Genomic DNA, 17393 nt, shown 5'->3' with positions numbered 1-17393 from the left:
AGGATATGAAAATTTCACAAAGTAATGAAATATCAAAATTCAGATAACAGATGTCATAGAGAAAGAGCTCACTCTACAATGTACCATTATTGTGTTTTTACCTGAAAGGTAAATTTCTACTTGTGAATGGAAAAATATATATTTGGGGCATTTTGGTAGGCAGAAACAAAAGGTACAATTGTAAGACTTTATTATTTCCATAATATCTGTCTAACTATACTCTTGTTTAATTTTGCATATGCCCAAACTAACTTATAATTGTTTTTTAAAACCATAGCAGTCATGTATCAGAGAATATAAGTACTGAAAATAAGACTTCAGGAGAAAATATAAGACTCATGACCTCTCAACTCTTTCATACAATCTACTCTACAACGCAATGGTGAAGAACACCATAGGAAGGTCATGATTTTGAAATCATAGTAATCAAGGTTTGAATTCTTGATCTAAGATGTACTAGCAGGATGACCTTGATTTTCAATTTCCTTTTCCATGAAGTTTAATTTGATTTTTTATAGAGATGTTTATCACTTGTAATTCAAAATAAATTTCTTAGCACCTGCTAGTTGTTCATGTAAAGGCTGCTATTATGAAAGTATGTGATTTAATTTATTAATTATGTATTTTTACAGCTATTTCTGTATGTATTACCTGTTATATAATTTAGTTTACTGTATGCATAGACCTAATGAATAAATCTCTTTTTTGTGGTTGCTGAATATCTTTTTTTCTTTTTACTAATTATGTACTTTTTTGGGTGTGCATATTATGTATCTTTTTTGGGGGAGTGTGAATAATTTTTAATAGGGTTGTTTTTGGTTTTCACAAACATATGGCAAAATCACGCAATGCTGCCGGCATTGGACGCAATCCGGGGCCACAAGTCCGCACACTTCTTTGCAACGGGTCCTGTGGTGGCTGAACCTTTCATCTCGCCTTTTTTGTTCAGGATGACCCCCGCATTATCTTCGAAATAAAGGAGCACACCGTCTTTTCTCCGATAGGACTTTCGTTGCCGTATCACCACCGCAGGATGGACCTTCTTTCTGAGCCCGGGTTTGCCTTTCTTGACTGTGGCCATCACATGTCACCCACACCGGCAGCGGGCAGTCTGTTTAATCGGCCCTTGATCCCCTTCACGGAGATGATATATAGATTTTTGGCTCCCGTGTTGTCAGCACAGTTGATCACCGCTCCGACCGGAAGACTCAGGGAAATCTGGAACTTTGCACTGGAGGACCCACCACATCCTCGCTTCGACGTCGCGAATGCTGGAAAGAGACAAAAAGGTATCTTTTTATTTATATACCTATCTATGCTACTATCTGTGTATCTATGCATATTACTATCTTTTCCCCCTTATGTGTACCTATGTGTGTCTGTGTACCATGTATGCCTTTATCTCCATGTGTGTCTTTTAAAGAATATTAAAAATTATTTGTTTTCTTCCCCACCTCCTTCTCCTGCCCTCTCCGGTTCCCTGACCTCCCTGTAACCATCAAAACTCACTACTTTGGTATGAAAACCATCTTTCTGGATGCTTTTTGTTTAGAATAGTAATCTCATGCAGTATTTGTCTCTATGAGATTGATTAACTTTGCAGAGCATCATGTCTTCCAAATTTGTTCATGTCATCAGGTGTTTGATGTTTTCATAATTGCTCTTTAGAGATGCATAATATCCCATTGTATGTATATACCAGCGTTTATTTATTCTTTCCTCCACAGATTGACGGTTCAGTTGTTTCCATCTTTTTGCTTTTGTGGATAGTGCTGAAATAAACACTAGAGGGTCAATCTTACTGCTCTCTATCGTGATTGGCCAATTTTGTGATCCTCCAGCAGCGTATGAGGGGTGTAGTCTCTCCACATCCCTGCAGACTGTGTTATTTTCTATCCCCCCCACCCCTATTAGCGCCATTGTGAGATGGTATCTTGTCATGATTTTAATCTGAAGTCTCTGTGGTGCCTATCGTTGGTGAATTGTCTAGTCATGTCTTCAGGCCACGTTGTGACTGGGTTATTTGTGCTTTTCCTATGGAAGTGTTGCCGTTTCCTATGGATTTTGGAGATTAGCTGTTTATCCACTATGCCATTTCCCAAAATTGTCTCTGAATCTGTGGATTTTCTTCTTACTCTTTTGATGATGTAATTTGATGTACCAAAGTGCCATCATTTTAGGACGTTCCAGTCTTCTTCCTGTCGTGTGGGCATTTTTATCATGTGTACATGTGTGTTTTTGCCTTGTCCTAGGGGCTTTCAGTTTGTTCCTATTTTTTCATTGATGGCCTTTATAGTTATAAGGTTTATATTTAGGTCTTTGATCCTTGTTGAGTTCATTTGTGTATATGGTGTCAAGTGTGGGGAACCTGTTTCCTTTTGTACATAGAGATTCGATTTTGCCAGCGTCGTTGTTGAAAAGACTGTCTCTCCCCACTGAATATGTTTCAGGTCTTTATAAGAAAGGAGGTGTCTGTAAGTGCTTGGCTTTATTTCTGAGTTCTCTATTATGATCCATTGATGAGTTGTATGTCTTTGTGTATACCTTCAGGTTCTACATATTTTGCCATCTTATTCAGAAATAACATGCATCATACTTACATGTTTGGTAATTAATAATAATAAAATTATTTTTGTTCAATTAAATAGTTAATACATTATATAAATTAATAGACTATAACTTATACATTGATATTATTTAACACTTAATTGTATTGATCTTTGGGAAGGATGTGATTTTATTTATTCTGTAACTTGATTCCTTTCCTATTTGAGCACAGATTAAAATTTGGATTCAGGTTACCAAAAGTCTGTGGAATGTGGGACACACCAAAGTCAATTGGCATAACACAGTCAGCCTACAAACACAACGTTCTATATTCTCCTTTGGTGAGTACTGACTAAGATCTTAAAAGCTTGTGCGCCGCTACCTAAGGTGCAATCAGGGATCTTTCCTTATCCACAGGAAAGAAGAGTGAAGAAAATCAACGTCCAGTGGACTAATGAGCCATGTGAACAACAGTCTCCAAGAACCCGAGACCAGAAGAACTAGTAAGTCTCCAGCTATCACCACGCAGTGTTCTGAAAGGTTCTAGGAAGAATGGGAGAAAAACATGGAACAAATTTCAAAATTGATTTAAAAAAAAGATTTATTGGTTGGATGCAGACGGATGGACTCCCCCAAATTATGGCCCTTCATCATTCTTCAGGTTTGGGATGGAACGTACCTCCGTGGCTCAATTTTCAGCCAAGCAATAGGTCTACAAGCGGAAAAATAACAGCTTAGAGCAAATAACCATTTGAGATTAAAAGGCCAGACTTGACTCAAAAACAAACCTTAGAAGGTTTCTGAGGAATGAAAACAGAGACCACAGGGGAGGAGTAGAATAAGTGCTGTTACAGTGAGGAAATTGCAATGAATGAGCTGAAACAAAGTGTATATGAATTATTCAATGTAAAGATGATCCCGTAAGTCTTCACCCAATTTTTTAAAACAATTTATTGGGGCTCATACAATTCTTATCACAGTTCATACATATACATACATCAATTGTATAAAGCACATCTGTACAGTCTTTGCCCTAATCATTTTTTCTCCTCTTTTCTTTTTTTACATTTTATTAGGGACTCATACAACTCTTATCACAATCCATACATATACATACATCAATTGTATAAAGCACATCCATACATTCCCTACCCCAATCATTCTCAAGGCATTTGCTCTCCACTTAAGCCCCTTGCATCAGGTCCTCTTTTTTTCCCCCCTCCCTCTCCTTTCCCCCCTCCCTCATGTGCCCTTGGTAATTTATACATCGTTATTTTGTCATATCTTACCCTATCCGGAGTCTCCCTTCCTCCCTTCTCTGCTGTCCCTCTCCCAGGGAAGAGGTCACACGTGGATCCTTGTAATCAGTTCCCCCTTTCCAACCCACTCACCCTCCACTCTCCCAGCATCATCCCTCACACCCTTGGTCCTGAAGGTATCATCCACCCTGGATTCCCTGTACCTCCAGCCCTCATATGTACCAGTGTACAGCCTCTGTCCTATCCAGCCCTGCAAGGTAGAATTCGGATCATGGTCTTCACCCAATTTGCAATAAAAAATTGAAGAAAAAAGATCCTTCAAAACAACAACAAAACTGTGGTCAATCCTTGAGCCTCTACTCAAACACTCCCTCAATGCATGAATACTTTCTTTTATTAAATTGGAACTCTATGATGCTCACTCTCCTGACACAACGGCTGGAGCCAAAGTGGGTGAACAAGTAAATGTGGTGAAGAAAGCTGATGGTGCCCAGCTATCAAAAGAGATAATGACTGGGGTCTTAAAGGCTTGAAGATAAACAAGCGGCCATCTAGCTCAGAAGCAACAAAGTCCACATGGAAGAACACACCAGCCTGTGTGCTCGAGTGGTCCTGAAGGGATCAGTTATCAGGCATCAAAGAACAAAAAAATCATATCATTGACTGCACACCTCCATGATAGGATTGCTGAAGACAAATGGGTGCATAAGCAAATGTGGTGAAGAAAACTGATGGTGCCAGGCTATCAAAAGAGATAGTGTCTGGGGTCTTAAAGGCTTGAAGGTGAACAAGCGGCCATCTAGCTCAGAAGCAAAAAGCCCACATGGAAGAAGCACACCGGCCAGTGCGATCACGAGGTGCCCAAGGGACCAGGTATAAAGGCATCATGAAAAAAAAATATGTATGTATGTCTATATATGTATGTATGTATGTATGTATGTATGTATGTATGTATATACCATATTGAATGAAGGGGAAGTGCAGAGTGGAGCCCCAAGGCCCAAGTGTCGGCCAATGGAGATCCCTTCACAGAGGGTTTCAGGAGAGGAGATGGGTCAATGAGGGTGCGAGGTAGTACCGATGAAGAACACAGCTTTCCCCCGGGTCCTGGATGCTTCCTCCCACCAACTACCATGATCCGAATTCTACCTTGCAGGGCTGGATAGGGTAGAGGATGTACACTGGTGCATATGGGGGCTGGAGGCACAGGGAATCCAGGGTAGATGATACCTTCAGGACCAGGGGTGAGAGGGGCGATGCTGGGAGAGTGGAGGGCGAGTGGGTTGGAAAGGGGGAACTGATTACAGGGGTCCACGTGTGATCTCCTCACTGGGAGAGGGACGGCAGAGAAGGTGGGGAGGGAGACTCCGGACAGGGCAAGATATGACAAAATAACGATGTATAAATTACCAAGGGCACATGAGGGAGGGGGGAGGGAAAAAAAAGAGGACCTGATGCAAGGGGCTTAAGTGGAGAGTGAATGCTTTGAGAGTGATTGGGGCGGGGAATGTATGGATGTGCTTTATACAATTGATGTATGTATATGTATGGATTGTGATAAGAATTGTATGAGCCCCTAATGAAATGTTAAAAAATAAAACTGTGGTCAATTATTAGAGAGGTTAAAGTAACATGGAATTTTAGTGGGCAAAAGAAATGAAAAGAAAATTCAGAAAAATAACCACAGTTGAATGTGGACAAAACGTCATTGAACACCCATGGGATTACACCAACGGCCCACCAACATAGCAGAACGCCGCCAGTCAGCTGTTCCTCACTTAATGAAACAGGCAAGGAAAGAAGGAAAACAGGAAATTAGAACTTGAATTTCTTAAACTGACAGTGACATTTGAGGTGAGAGTCATGAGAACGACGTAGTATTTTTTGTTTGTTTATAATGACAGTTATATTTTCCAGGTAAAAAATTAAACTAGAAAAGTAGTAATCAAGAGTAAAAATCGTTTACTTACTTTGACTCAGTATCCAACATTTTTGGGAATTTAGAATGGGTCAAGTCAGGAAAAGACTGTTTATTGACTTAATATATAATACTAGAAAGAGGTAAATATTTGAATCTTGGAGACAGTTCAAAAATCATAGCATATCCATTTTATGGATTATATTGGAGCCAGAGAAATATCATGAAGCCGGTAAAGCACATGAAAAATTGCTTATTTAAAATTTACAGAGTAAGAAAAAACATACAATTTAAATGTATGCTGTGATCAGAAGGAACTAGGGGTATCATTGTTCATGTCAGAGAGATCTTGGCTGAAAGCAGAGACTACCAGAAAGATGCTTACTTGTGTTTTATTGACTCTCGGAGCCATTTGACTTAGTGGACATAACAAGCTATGAATAACCTTTGGAAGAAGGAGAACCCAGAACACTGCATTGTGCTCATGCGGAACCTGCACACGGAGCAAGAGGCCGTTGATAAACAGAACAAGGGGCTTACTGCATGGCTCAAAATCAAGAAAGATGTGTGTCGGGTTTGCACCCTCTCACCATGCTGATTGAATCTGTATGCTGAGCAAATGATCAAAGAAGCTGGATTATATGAAGAAGAATTTGGCATCAGAATTTGAGGAAGGTTTATTAAAAGCCTGTGATGTGCAGATGACACAACCTTGCTTGCTGAAGGTGAGGAGGACTTGAAGCACGTGCTAATGAAGATCAAGGACTGCAGGCTTCCTTAGGGATTCCTTTATGGAAATCATTATGGATTTCTTCTTTACCTTTAATTCAAAGCAAAGAAGACTAAGTTCTTCACAACTGGACCACTAGGTAACATATGTAATGATAGCAGAGAACAGATTGAAATTGTTTAGGGTCTTGTCTTGCTTGGATCCACAATCAGTACTCATGGAGGCGGCAGTCAAGAGATCAAAGGATGCATTGCACTGGGGAAATCTGCTGCACGAAACTTTTGAATATATAGAGAAACAAGGGTGTTACTTTGAGGACTATGGTGAACCTGACCTACGCCATGATGGTTCCAGTCACTTCATACGCATGCAAATGTTGGATAATTGAAAAAGGAAGACTGAAGAAGAGTTGATGTATTTGAATTATGGTGCATCGACAGAACCATGGACTGTCAGAAGAACAAACAAGTCTGTCTTGAACGAAGCACAGCTGGAATGCTCCTTAGGAAGCAGGATGGTGCGACTTCTCCCCGGTAGTTCGGACATGTTGTCAGGAGAGACCAGTCCCTATGGACAGATGTCGTGCTCGGTAAAGTAGAGGGATGGCAGGAAAGAGGAAGGCCTTTGGCAACGTGGATCGACATAGTGGCTGCATTGATAGGCTCACACATAGAAGACTGGGAGGACAGGGCAGGACTAAACAGCGCTTCACTCTGTTGCACGCAGGAGCACTATGAGTTGGAACCATCTCGGTGGCACCAAACCACATGACTACAAGAACAAAGTTCTTTGAAATGGCCATTTTCTCTGTTCTGCAAAGAGGTAGTCTAGCATTTTCCCAGTCATTGACATCCCAGACCTAGTGAATGATACTTGAGTCCCGCATTCCCTATTCCTAATATCAGCTAGCTACTTACAGGAAAGGCATCTTCCCTAGCTGCCATTCATTTGGACAATACTTAATTCAACAGACTAGTCCTTTTAGAGGACAGCTCTGCCTGGTGTCTTGGGTTGTTCTGAGATTTTTAGACCCCGCCCTTTTATGTTAACTATTTACTTTCAATGGGGCTCCAGAAAAAGATGGTGCTTTGTTATCCACATATAACAAAACAAGAAAGAAACACTCAAAAACAATTAGTCCTTATTTCAGCAACCGGTCATTTGGTTGTAGCTGATGTTTAGATCTACCTTCTTCCACCACCAATTTCCTCTTACCCCAGTAAGTATTTCAGCTGGCCACGGTTCCTTGTCTGGTGGAGTGACCCTTCCCCTTGGTAATCAGCGTCAATCACATCAGCCAATAGAGGAGCTCCTTTCTTTTCAGATGATCTGTATTTTCTAATACAAGATGTCCAAAGTAGCCAGGTGACATTTTTTGGACTTCCAGCTCAATGGATAAGTCTTGTGTCTCCTGGAAGGGGCATTCCTCCCTTTGGAACTAAGACGTCTAGTCTTGCAGAGCACAGAGTCAGAGAAATACAAAACAAAATTTGTGAGTGGGTCTCAAGGGGGAGTAGGGAGTGGTGCTGCGCCGATTTCTACTCCTTGATTCCAGGACTGTGAATCCTGTCTATGAGAGAAGGAGCAGCGTACCTTGGCTGCCGGCTTAGAACACACACCACTTCCTGGAGGACACTGCCCTAACCCTGCAAGGGACTGTCACCCAGCTGGCCCTGTAACTGAATCCATAGAAGGCCATTCATCAGGCCTCAGGATGATGGGAAACATGCCAGTACTAGTGAAATCCATGAGCACAAACCCACTGTTACCCTTTATCTGTTGTGAAGTGAGTCCCTTGATCCAAAGCAATGCTGAGTGAGGCACCGTGATGTGGGTAAGACAGTCTGTAAGTCTACAAGAGATCGTTTTGGCAAAAGCCTTGCAGGCAGGACAGGCAAATTCCTATTCAGAGGAAGTATTTATTCCAGTAAGAACAACGTGCTGCTCTTTCCATGATGGGAGTGGCCCAATATAATTAAACTGCCATCACGTTCTTGGCTGATCGCCCTAAAGAAAAGTTCCAAATAACTAACTCAGTGTTAGTCTCTCCTATTGGCAGATTGGAAACTTTAGCAATGGCTGTAGCCAAGTCAGTGGTGGTGAGTAGAAGTCCACATCATTGAGCCCAGGCATGATCTCCATCCCTGCCACCATGGCCACTTTGTTCATGAGCCCACGGGGTAATAATGTGAGTCCTGGGGAAAGAGAATGACTGGTTTCCCTAGAACATGCCACCATATCCCCTTGACTGTTTAAATCCTACTCTATGGAGGATACCCTTTGGTGAACATTCACATGAGATAAAAATAGCTTCACTTCTGTGGTCCATTCAGAGAGGTTTATCCACATTCCTCTTCCCCATACCTCTTTGTCACCAATGTTCCAATCATGTACCTTCCAAGTCCTTGAATAGCCAGCCAAACCATTGACCACAGTCCAAGACTCAATATAAAATGTTACAGCTGCCCAGTGCCACAAAGTGAACAACCAGGTGTACTGCTCAAAGTTCTGTCCACTGTGAAGATCTCCTTTTACCACTGTCTCTCAGGGAAGCTCCAGATGATACTGAAGTGTGGCCACAGCCTACTTTTAAGAGAAGAGCAAGGAATCAGGGCCAACTTCTTTTTGGTTTGGGCAACTCAGTGGCCTTTGCGACTATATACTTAGAGGCCTTCAGGGAGGCAAGGAATCCTGCATTTGTTAGGATTCCAGGATAGTCTGGCATAACAGAAACTCCCAGTTGAAATTTTAGTGTTCTTTTATGAAAGGAAGAAGTTGGGGGTGGGTAGGAAGAGCAGGAGAGTGGGTACCAGGATATAGGTAGCAGGGTGTGTCTCGTGTAGGTTGAGTTTCCAGTCTCTGTGGGCTGCCTAAGTGAAAGATGTCGTATGCATCTGGAATATACAGTTCCCGTTCTAGAGTTCTGGAGAGTCTGTGTGGAAGAGAAAGGCTTTGCCCCAGCAGCCATGAACTCTCTTCCCTCCCACGTGGAGGCAAAACTCAACAGTAGTACCATACCGGTGGCCACAGAGTTGATTCTGATTCCTAGAGACCCCATGCGTTGCAGAGTTGAACTATGCTCCACCGAATTTTCAGAAGCACTTCAACACGCCTCTGCCACCGTGCTTCTGGGTGGGTTCAAACGGCCAGTCTTTGGGTTAGCAGGCAAGTGCGTAGCTGGTTGTGCCACCTGGGGATTCCCTCCATCATCACCTTTACCTTCACTGGCAGAGACTTGTAATTCTTCCCAAGAATTCTTCTCTACATCTACTTGTTAGTCCTAGGAGTTTTAGAAGGGCAAAAAGGCTGCTCAGCTAGACACTATTTAGCAGTTGCCTTTGCAGCTAGGTGTGGTCACGTGATGCAGTGAAATCATGTGGATTCTTTTTCTTGTAGTTTCCTGATACCTTAACTGGGATAGGAAGAGAGAGCCCGAGTCAGCAAACTGAAGCCGCAGCAGAGGCTCAGTGTCTCCAAGGTTTGTTTCAATTACTTTTCCTTAACTTTCTTAATGATTTTTCCAATCACCAGAATAAAAAAAGCCTTAAATTCACAGACTGACATAACTCCCATTTAACCAAGAGGCAGTGCCCTTGTGTATGAAAGCATTTTTTTAAATGTAACTGTCACCATAAAAACAAAACAAGAAAATTCAGGGCATAGTTCTAATTTACATTTCCTCCTATTCTATAGCTATGAGCATGGCAATTTCTACCATTAAACTCCAAATTCTTAGACATGTATTTATTTATCTTGTACCTTTATGTGTTAGGTTGTAGGTCTGGGTAAATGCACGCCACAGTTAATAAAACCAACACTATCGCAGACTCCATTGATTGATGAAGCAGCTTGTCTATCTCACCCTTTTCCTCGGTTTATACCCCTTACTACTATGAGAGCATTTGTGGAAAAATGAAAGATGGACATATTTTAAAAAGAAGGAGAAAGCAGAAAGATGGTTATGAAATTACGTTGAGTCTGTAGGAGGCAAGCCTACCAGGCGGTGAGACAATGGGCTAAGACGCTGCGTGGTAACCATAATAAACTCCAAGCTGGGAGACAGCAAGAGTGCTCTATGTGAGTTAATTGGTGCCTTGTCTACACTTGGGAGAGAAATAAATTTTCAACCACATCAAAGTCTGCTTGAAGAGGGGGCCGTGGAAACCCTTCATTAAAATGCCATTTTCAGGAATCCTGGCAGTTAGACAATCAGAAAGGAGCAATCACCTCTCTGGCACGAACTCTTTCAAACATTGCAAGTATGTAGATGATATATTAGCGTTCCGCTTCTTAGAAAGTGATTTAGCTTGAGTTGGCTTATAGTTTTCTGGGTCTTTCCCAAACCTCAAAAGTTATTATCTAGGAATGTGTAAAAATTCACCCTTGGATGTGCCTCTCTCCTATTTATATGGAATGCCTATGACATAGTCCAAGGATACATGGCAAACTGTGCAACATGCGATGGGGGAAACTGTGGATGAAAGCAGATTGGTGTCTGTATTTACTCCTGATTTACTTCAGTGGTTCATAAATTTTTTCCAACATCTATCTCATCTATTCCAAGACAGTGGATCATGGTGAGATCCCTGTAGACAAGGAAGCATATTTTATTCACTTTACAGATCTTTTATTTTGGAACAGATTTAGATTTATATAAAAATTATAAAGATATTTAGAAAAGTATCTTTCACCCAAATCGTTAACCTCCCCACTGCTTTTGATTTGACTCTGACCTGCAACTTCGTGATGTCTGAGTAGAACAGTGCTAAATAGAATTCCCCCTGTAAGGTTTTCAGTGGCTGTTGTTGTTTTTTAAAATAGGAATTTTTTTTAAGTGGCTTTTCTTCCTCTGGGTTGATTCCAACCTCCAACCATTGTACAACTCAACTTCCACAAAACTACAGAATATTTGGAATAAATGAATATTAACATGAGCATAATTCTAACTGAACTACAGTTAATATTCTGTAGGTTTTTTTCCAGCAGGTGTTTTGGCCAATAGCCTTCCACTCTTCCAGAATTCACTCCAGGTTATAATACTGCCTTTAGAGCTGGTGCTCTTTCATATTTCTAGTATTTTATATTCACGTTTGTAGTTCGGGTATCATTTTTATATTTAGGAAAGGTGCTTAGTATATGCTTTCTGAGTGAATAAACTAGACAAAACAACCAGAATCTCACAGTGGTGGACGAAGTGGAGGTCCAGGTGAGAGACAAGGCACGAAGTTCAGGTTGCATAATGATTTCATAGCAGATGGTGGATCTTGCAATTGGTGGTCATGGTGGACTTTGTCTCAGTAGTTTCAATAACATGTTGGAAGACTGTTTGCTTTTCTGGAGTGAGTGGGAAGGGGAGGCGGTGAGTCTAGATCACCTTTGCAAGCAGGCGGTCACTGAGAGCACAGGCAGAAAGAGTGCTTGATTGGAGGGGAGAGGTCATGAACGTAGTTGTAGGAAAGCGAAAGATGAGCTGGCCTGTTGTCTAGAAAAGAGGACCCATGTAAAAATGGGGGTGGTGGGTGACAATGAAGACCCAATAAAGAAGAGCTGATTTGCTGAAGGAATGCCTGAGAGGTGGAGAGCCTGCCTTTAGGTGACAGTATATTTCCTTCTAATGAAAAAGGAATAAAGAAAGGATTTTTGGGTGAAAGTCATCAATCTCTTTGCTCAATTCCCTACCTTCCTTCCTAGTCCAAGCTTAATGATTTCTGATTATTTTTCTTAAAAGAAAACATTTGTTTGTGAGTTTTATTGATCAAGAAGTTTCAAACAAAGGCAGAATAGGTGTTCATATTTTGAATCACTTTATTGGGGCCTTTTACATCTCTTACATTTCAATCATTTTATTGGGGCCTCTTACATCTCTTATAACAATCCACACAGCAATTGTATCAAGCTGCTATCGTCATTTTCAAAGCATATTCTTTCTACTTGAGCCCTTGGTATCAGCTCCTCTGTTTCCCCTCCCCCCTTCTCACCCATGTGACCCCTTGTTAAACTATAAATTACTATTTTCATATCTATCGTCCACTGTCTCCCTTCTCCCATGTTTCTGTTGTTCGAACACCTTTGAGGGGGTTATGCGTTGACCATTACAATCCATTCCCCCTCTCCCTGCAATCTTCTCCCTACCCTCGTGGTATCTCTACTCCCGTGATTCTTCCTGAGAGATTTATCTGTCCTGGATTTTGTGTATCAAAAGCTCTTCTCTGTACCAGTGCACATGCTCCCATTTAGCTGAATCTGTAAGGTAGAACTGGGGTCAGGATGGTGGAGGGGGGCGGGGAGAGAGAAACATTAAAGAACTAGAGGAATGTGTGTGTTTCATCAGTGCTATACTGCACCCTAGCTGGCTTGTCCCTTCCTTGTGACCATTCTGTAAGGGGTTGTCCAATTGTCTATAGATGGGCTTTCATTCTCCACTCCACCCCCCTCATTTACATTGATATAATTGCTTGTTTTGGGTCTTCTGATACCTCATACCTGATCTCATCAACACCCCGTGATCACACAAGCTGCTGTGCTTCTTCCATGTGGGCTTTGTTGCTTCCCTACCATATGGCTACTTTTTTAACTTCAAGTCTTTAAGACCCTGGTTCTATATCTTCTGATACTAGGCACCATCAACTTTCTTCACCACATTTTCTATGCACCCATTGTGAATTCAGTGATTGTGTCAGGAAGGTGAGCATCACAGAGTGCCAGGTTATTAGAACAAAGTGTTTTTGCGTTGAGGGAGGACTTGAGTAGGGGCTCAATGTCCATCTGCACCTTGATACTTAACATATAAATATAGGTACATAGACCTATGTCCCTATTAATATATTTACATACATACATGCCTATATTTATACCTTTATAAATGGCTTTTGCCTACTAGTTCTTTCCTCTGTTTCCTTTACTTTCCTCCTGTCCCATTATATGTTCGACCTTCATTCAGCCCTCAGTAATTCCTCTCAGCTACGTTGCACTTGATCAAATGTCACCAGACATTCTACACCTTCCTCGCCGTTGATTTTAAATCTTTTATTTTTCCCTTGTCCCTGATTTTGTTCCTCCCCACTCTCTTTCCCCCTTCCCTCCCCCTCTCCCCTGTCCCCACTGGAACTTTTAGTCCTGTTGTTTTCTCCTCAGGATTGTTTATCTTGCCTATCTTCTATAGATAGATATGAAAAAAGAAGAACAACAACCAAAAAGGACCTATAAATAGTTCCAGGTCTGTTTGCTGACACTTGTGATGTTTTCCAATTGAGGTGCCCAGCTCTGCCTTCCAAGTCTGAAGCCTATTTTTGGGATCCCTCAGGGTTTGCTTTGCTCCCCTTGCTACTCTGTCGCTCTCCCTCGTGTTTCACCCCCGTGTGGGTGGTGGTGGTGGTGGTTCAGACTGGGCACAATTTCCACACAGTGAATCCAGTGCTGTCACCTGTAGCACCGTGGGTCAGTGAGGGGACATTGTGTCGCAGGGTGGGGCCAGCTGTACAATCCTTTCTTTGCCTTGGCTGCTCCGAGCAGGAGTGTTGTCCTTGGGGCTTAGTGGGCCAAGGGGTGGTCCACTCTCTCTCTTTCCCTTAGTTTGCTCCTGTGTGGTCTGGGGAGACCTGCCCCTCTCCCCAGGCTGTATGTCCAGTACTGTCCTCTGTAGTGCAGTCTTTTGGGGAGGGGGTCAATGTAACTGGGATTTGAGCTGACCCTGCAGACCTCTCTGTTAGTTCAATACTTCATGCTGGTATGTTGCCCTAAAGCAGTGGTTCTCAACCCGTGGGTCGCAACCCCTTTGGGTGGGGGGGGGTGTGTATCAAATGACCCTTTCACAGGGGTTGCCCAATTCATAGCAGTAGCAAAATGACAGTGATGAAGTAGCAACAAAAATAATTTTATGGCTGGGACAACACATGGGGAACTATATTAACGGGTTGCGGCATTAGGAAGGTTGAGAACCACTGCCCTAAAGGCTTGGCAAACCAGGTTGAGGTCTGGTCCCTCTCTCCCGTTCTTGTGGAGACAATATCGTCCCCATGACTGGGTTAGTGCCCTATTTCCCCACTATCCACGTCCTCTTTTTTTCCCCCTCCCCTCCGTTTTGTCTGCTTCCATATGCATTCCTGGTTGGGTCAGACCCCTGCCAGAGTGCTTGCGCCTCATCCTGGGAATGGATGCATTTCATGGCATTTCCCCTTTGCCCCTGTGCTGTTTTAGCTCACCTCAGTGATTCGTGTTGCACCTGCCCTGTTGTGTGTGGCTTACTTCACTTAGTATGATATTCTCCAACTCTTCCCATGCGGTGGTAAGTGCTGCATGCATGCATTCATCAGTGCTTTCAAGGTGTACAGTACCCACTGTATGTATAAACCAGAGTTTCAATCCATCCATCCATTAATGGAAATGTCGGTTGTTTCCAACTCTTTGTGATTATGAATTGGGCTGTGATGAACATTGGAGCACAGATGTCTATATGTGGGTTGTGTCTTACATATTTGGGTGTATGGCCAGTGGGGAGGTTTCTGGGTCATATGGTAGCTTGATTTTAATTTTTTTTAGGTATTTCCATATCGATTTCCTTAATGGCTGCACATGCCTGCACGTCCACCAGCAGTGGATGAGAATTCCTATCTTACCACAGCCCCTCCAGCACGTGTTGCTTTCTGATGTTTTGAGTTGGGCTATCTTTGAGGGTGTCAGGTGGTATCTCATAGTTATTTTAATTTGCATGTCCCTTATGGCTGATGATTGGGAGCATTTTCTCATCTATTGACCATTCAAATTTCTACCTTTGTGAAACTTCTCTTCAGGTCCTTTGCCCACCTCCTCAATGGGCTATTTGTTTCTTTCTCATTGTATGTAGGCTAGCAGACTATTGTAGGTTTTAGTCATAAGGCCTTTGTCTGTGTTATTGTTAAAGATGCCTTCCCAGTCTGTGGGCTCTCTTAGAAAATTCTTTCGATGTATACAGACAGGTGTTTTATCTTCAGTACATCCCACTTTGTCACTTTGTGCTTCCTCTGTGTTTGTGTCCTTCTCTATTTCCGACAGCCTATGTATTCCCTGTGCCAAGGTCCTCAGGTTTGTCCCAATTCCCTCTTTAAATGCCTTAATGATATGGGGTTTTACCTCGAGGTCTGCGATCCACCTTGAGTTTATTCTTGTGCATGGAGTGAGATAAAGGTCTTGCTTCATTTTTCTGCAGGAAGGTATCCTTTTTTTCAGGCTGCTGATTTTTTAAGAGAAGCAGAAAGGTGATCCTCCAAGAGTGAAGGAAGCAGGAGTGGAGGCTCATCGGGCTTGCAGTCTGATGACGGTTGTGGGGATATCTTCTCTGTGGTGACATCAGCTGAGAGGGAAGGAAGAGAAGTCCAGGGAAACACTGAGGCCAGAGATCATCACTTTGGGTCTGGAGCTAATGACACATTGGTGCCACTCCTAGGCTGCTGGACTCCTGAGAAGATGCCAACCTGTTAAAATTCTTTTTTTCCATTTCCTTTCATATTATTATATCATCCATTTGAATACTATATCCCAGCATTCAGTAGCAGACTTCATTTAGCTAGTAATTGTTTTTGTTGTTGGGAATCACAGAGTAACTAGTGTATATTAGCAATGCAAATATTTTACCATAGAGTAAATAATCCCCACATATGCATCTTAAAAACAATAACAATAATGAAAATTTCTCTGGCATAAATTTTACCTATGTCTATGAAGGAACCCTGGTGACTAGTGGCTATATATCATGCTGAAATCTGTATAGTCAGCAGTTCAAAACCACTAGTTGGAGAAAGACGGGGCTTTCTACTCCTATAAACAGTTATAATCTCAGAAACCCACAGGGGTTTACTATGAGTCAGCATTGACTCATTGGCAGAGAGCATCTTTGTTTTTTATGATTTATCTCCAGGAATTCTGATGTTGATGTCAGATAAGCATTTGACTGCTAACTAAAAGGTTGGCAGTTCAAATCTGCCTGCCATTTCTTGAGACAAAGATGAGGCTATTTGCTTCTCTAAGAGTTACAGTCCTGGAGCCCTACGTGGGGTCTCTGGGCCAGAATGGACTTGATGGCAGTGGTTTTGTTTACTTGTTTTCGATGTGGTAACTCAGTTTCAAAAGTGGGGGATTGTTTTGGGTATTTTATACATTCAACAAAGATTAATTAAGCACCTATCACGTGTCAGGTGTCTTTGAGATAATTAGGGCACATCAGTGAATATACCAGACCAGGATCTCTAAGGAGTGAAGTCTTATTTTAATAAGAATGGACGTGGGTAAGTTTATTTGAGTTTATACCAGTAACAAAAAGCTGCAGCGACCTTTACCCATTTTTTAGCTGTTTTGTGTCCATTTCACCTTTTTGGGTAATCCTTTTGGACAAATTTGTCCATTTCTCTATTTGATATACTTTGTGACTATTAATTCAAGTACCTTGTTCTCTCCTATTTAACCTGAGGCATATAATCCATGGAAAGCCAGCTGAATACTTTTATTTCTGAAATAAAAATCTTAAGTACACAGGAAAACTGAGAAGCATTGAAAGGGCTGCCTTTATAGTTTCCTGGCCATGTCTTGGAAGGCCATAGTCCTTGGAGTGCCATAGGTGCGTTTCTTTCTAGGACTCACTCAACATCTTTCCCTTCGATTCTCAAAGCTCCCTCATAGCATTTCATCATCATTTTCAACGTTGTCATCATCACCATCATCATTTTCCCTTAGGTTAGTCTTAGTTAAGCTTAGTCTTACTTACCATCAAAAAACCCTAGCTCTGTCTGGTTCCAGGATCAACCTATTCACCTGCGCTTCATGGGCACACATCCCACAAAATATGGAACTCATATTCTGACTTAATGTTTCCTGGCTCCACACGAAGTTGAACACCAAGTCAGCCGCGTGTTTTGGTTTTGAGCCTGACTTAAAAAGGATGAGTCCTGCTGTATTCTTCTTGAGTATG

General features: G+C 42.0%; 1 pseudogene; it reads right to left on the bottom strand.

Moving 5' to 3' along the window:
* Nucleotides 1-841: 841 nt before the first annotated feature.
* Nucleotides 842-2569, bottom strand: LOC142458509 (large ribosomal subunit protein uL14 pseudogene; annotated as a pseudogene).
* Between the last annotated feature and the right edge of the window lie 14824 nt (nt 2570-17393).

This window comes from Tenrec ecaudatus, chromosome 10 (assembly GCF_050624435.1).
Source record: "Tenrec ecaudatus isolate mTenEca1 chromosome 10, mTenEca1.hap1, whole genome shotgun sequence".
Classification (NCBI taxonomy): domain Eukaryota; kingdom Metazoa; phylum Chordata; class Mammalia; order Afrosoricida; family Tenrecidae; genus Tenrec; species Tenrec ecaudatus.
The sequence above is the reverse complement of the archived record's forward strand: the minus strand, read 5'-3'. Positions and strand labels throughout refer to the sequence as shown.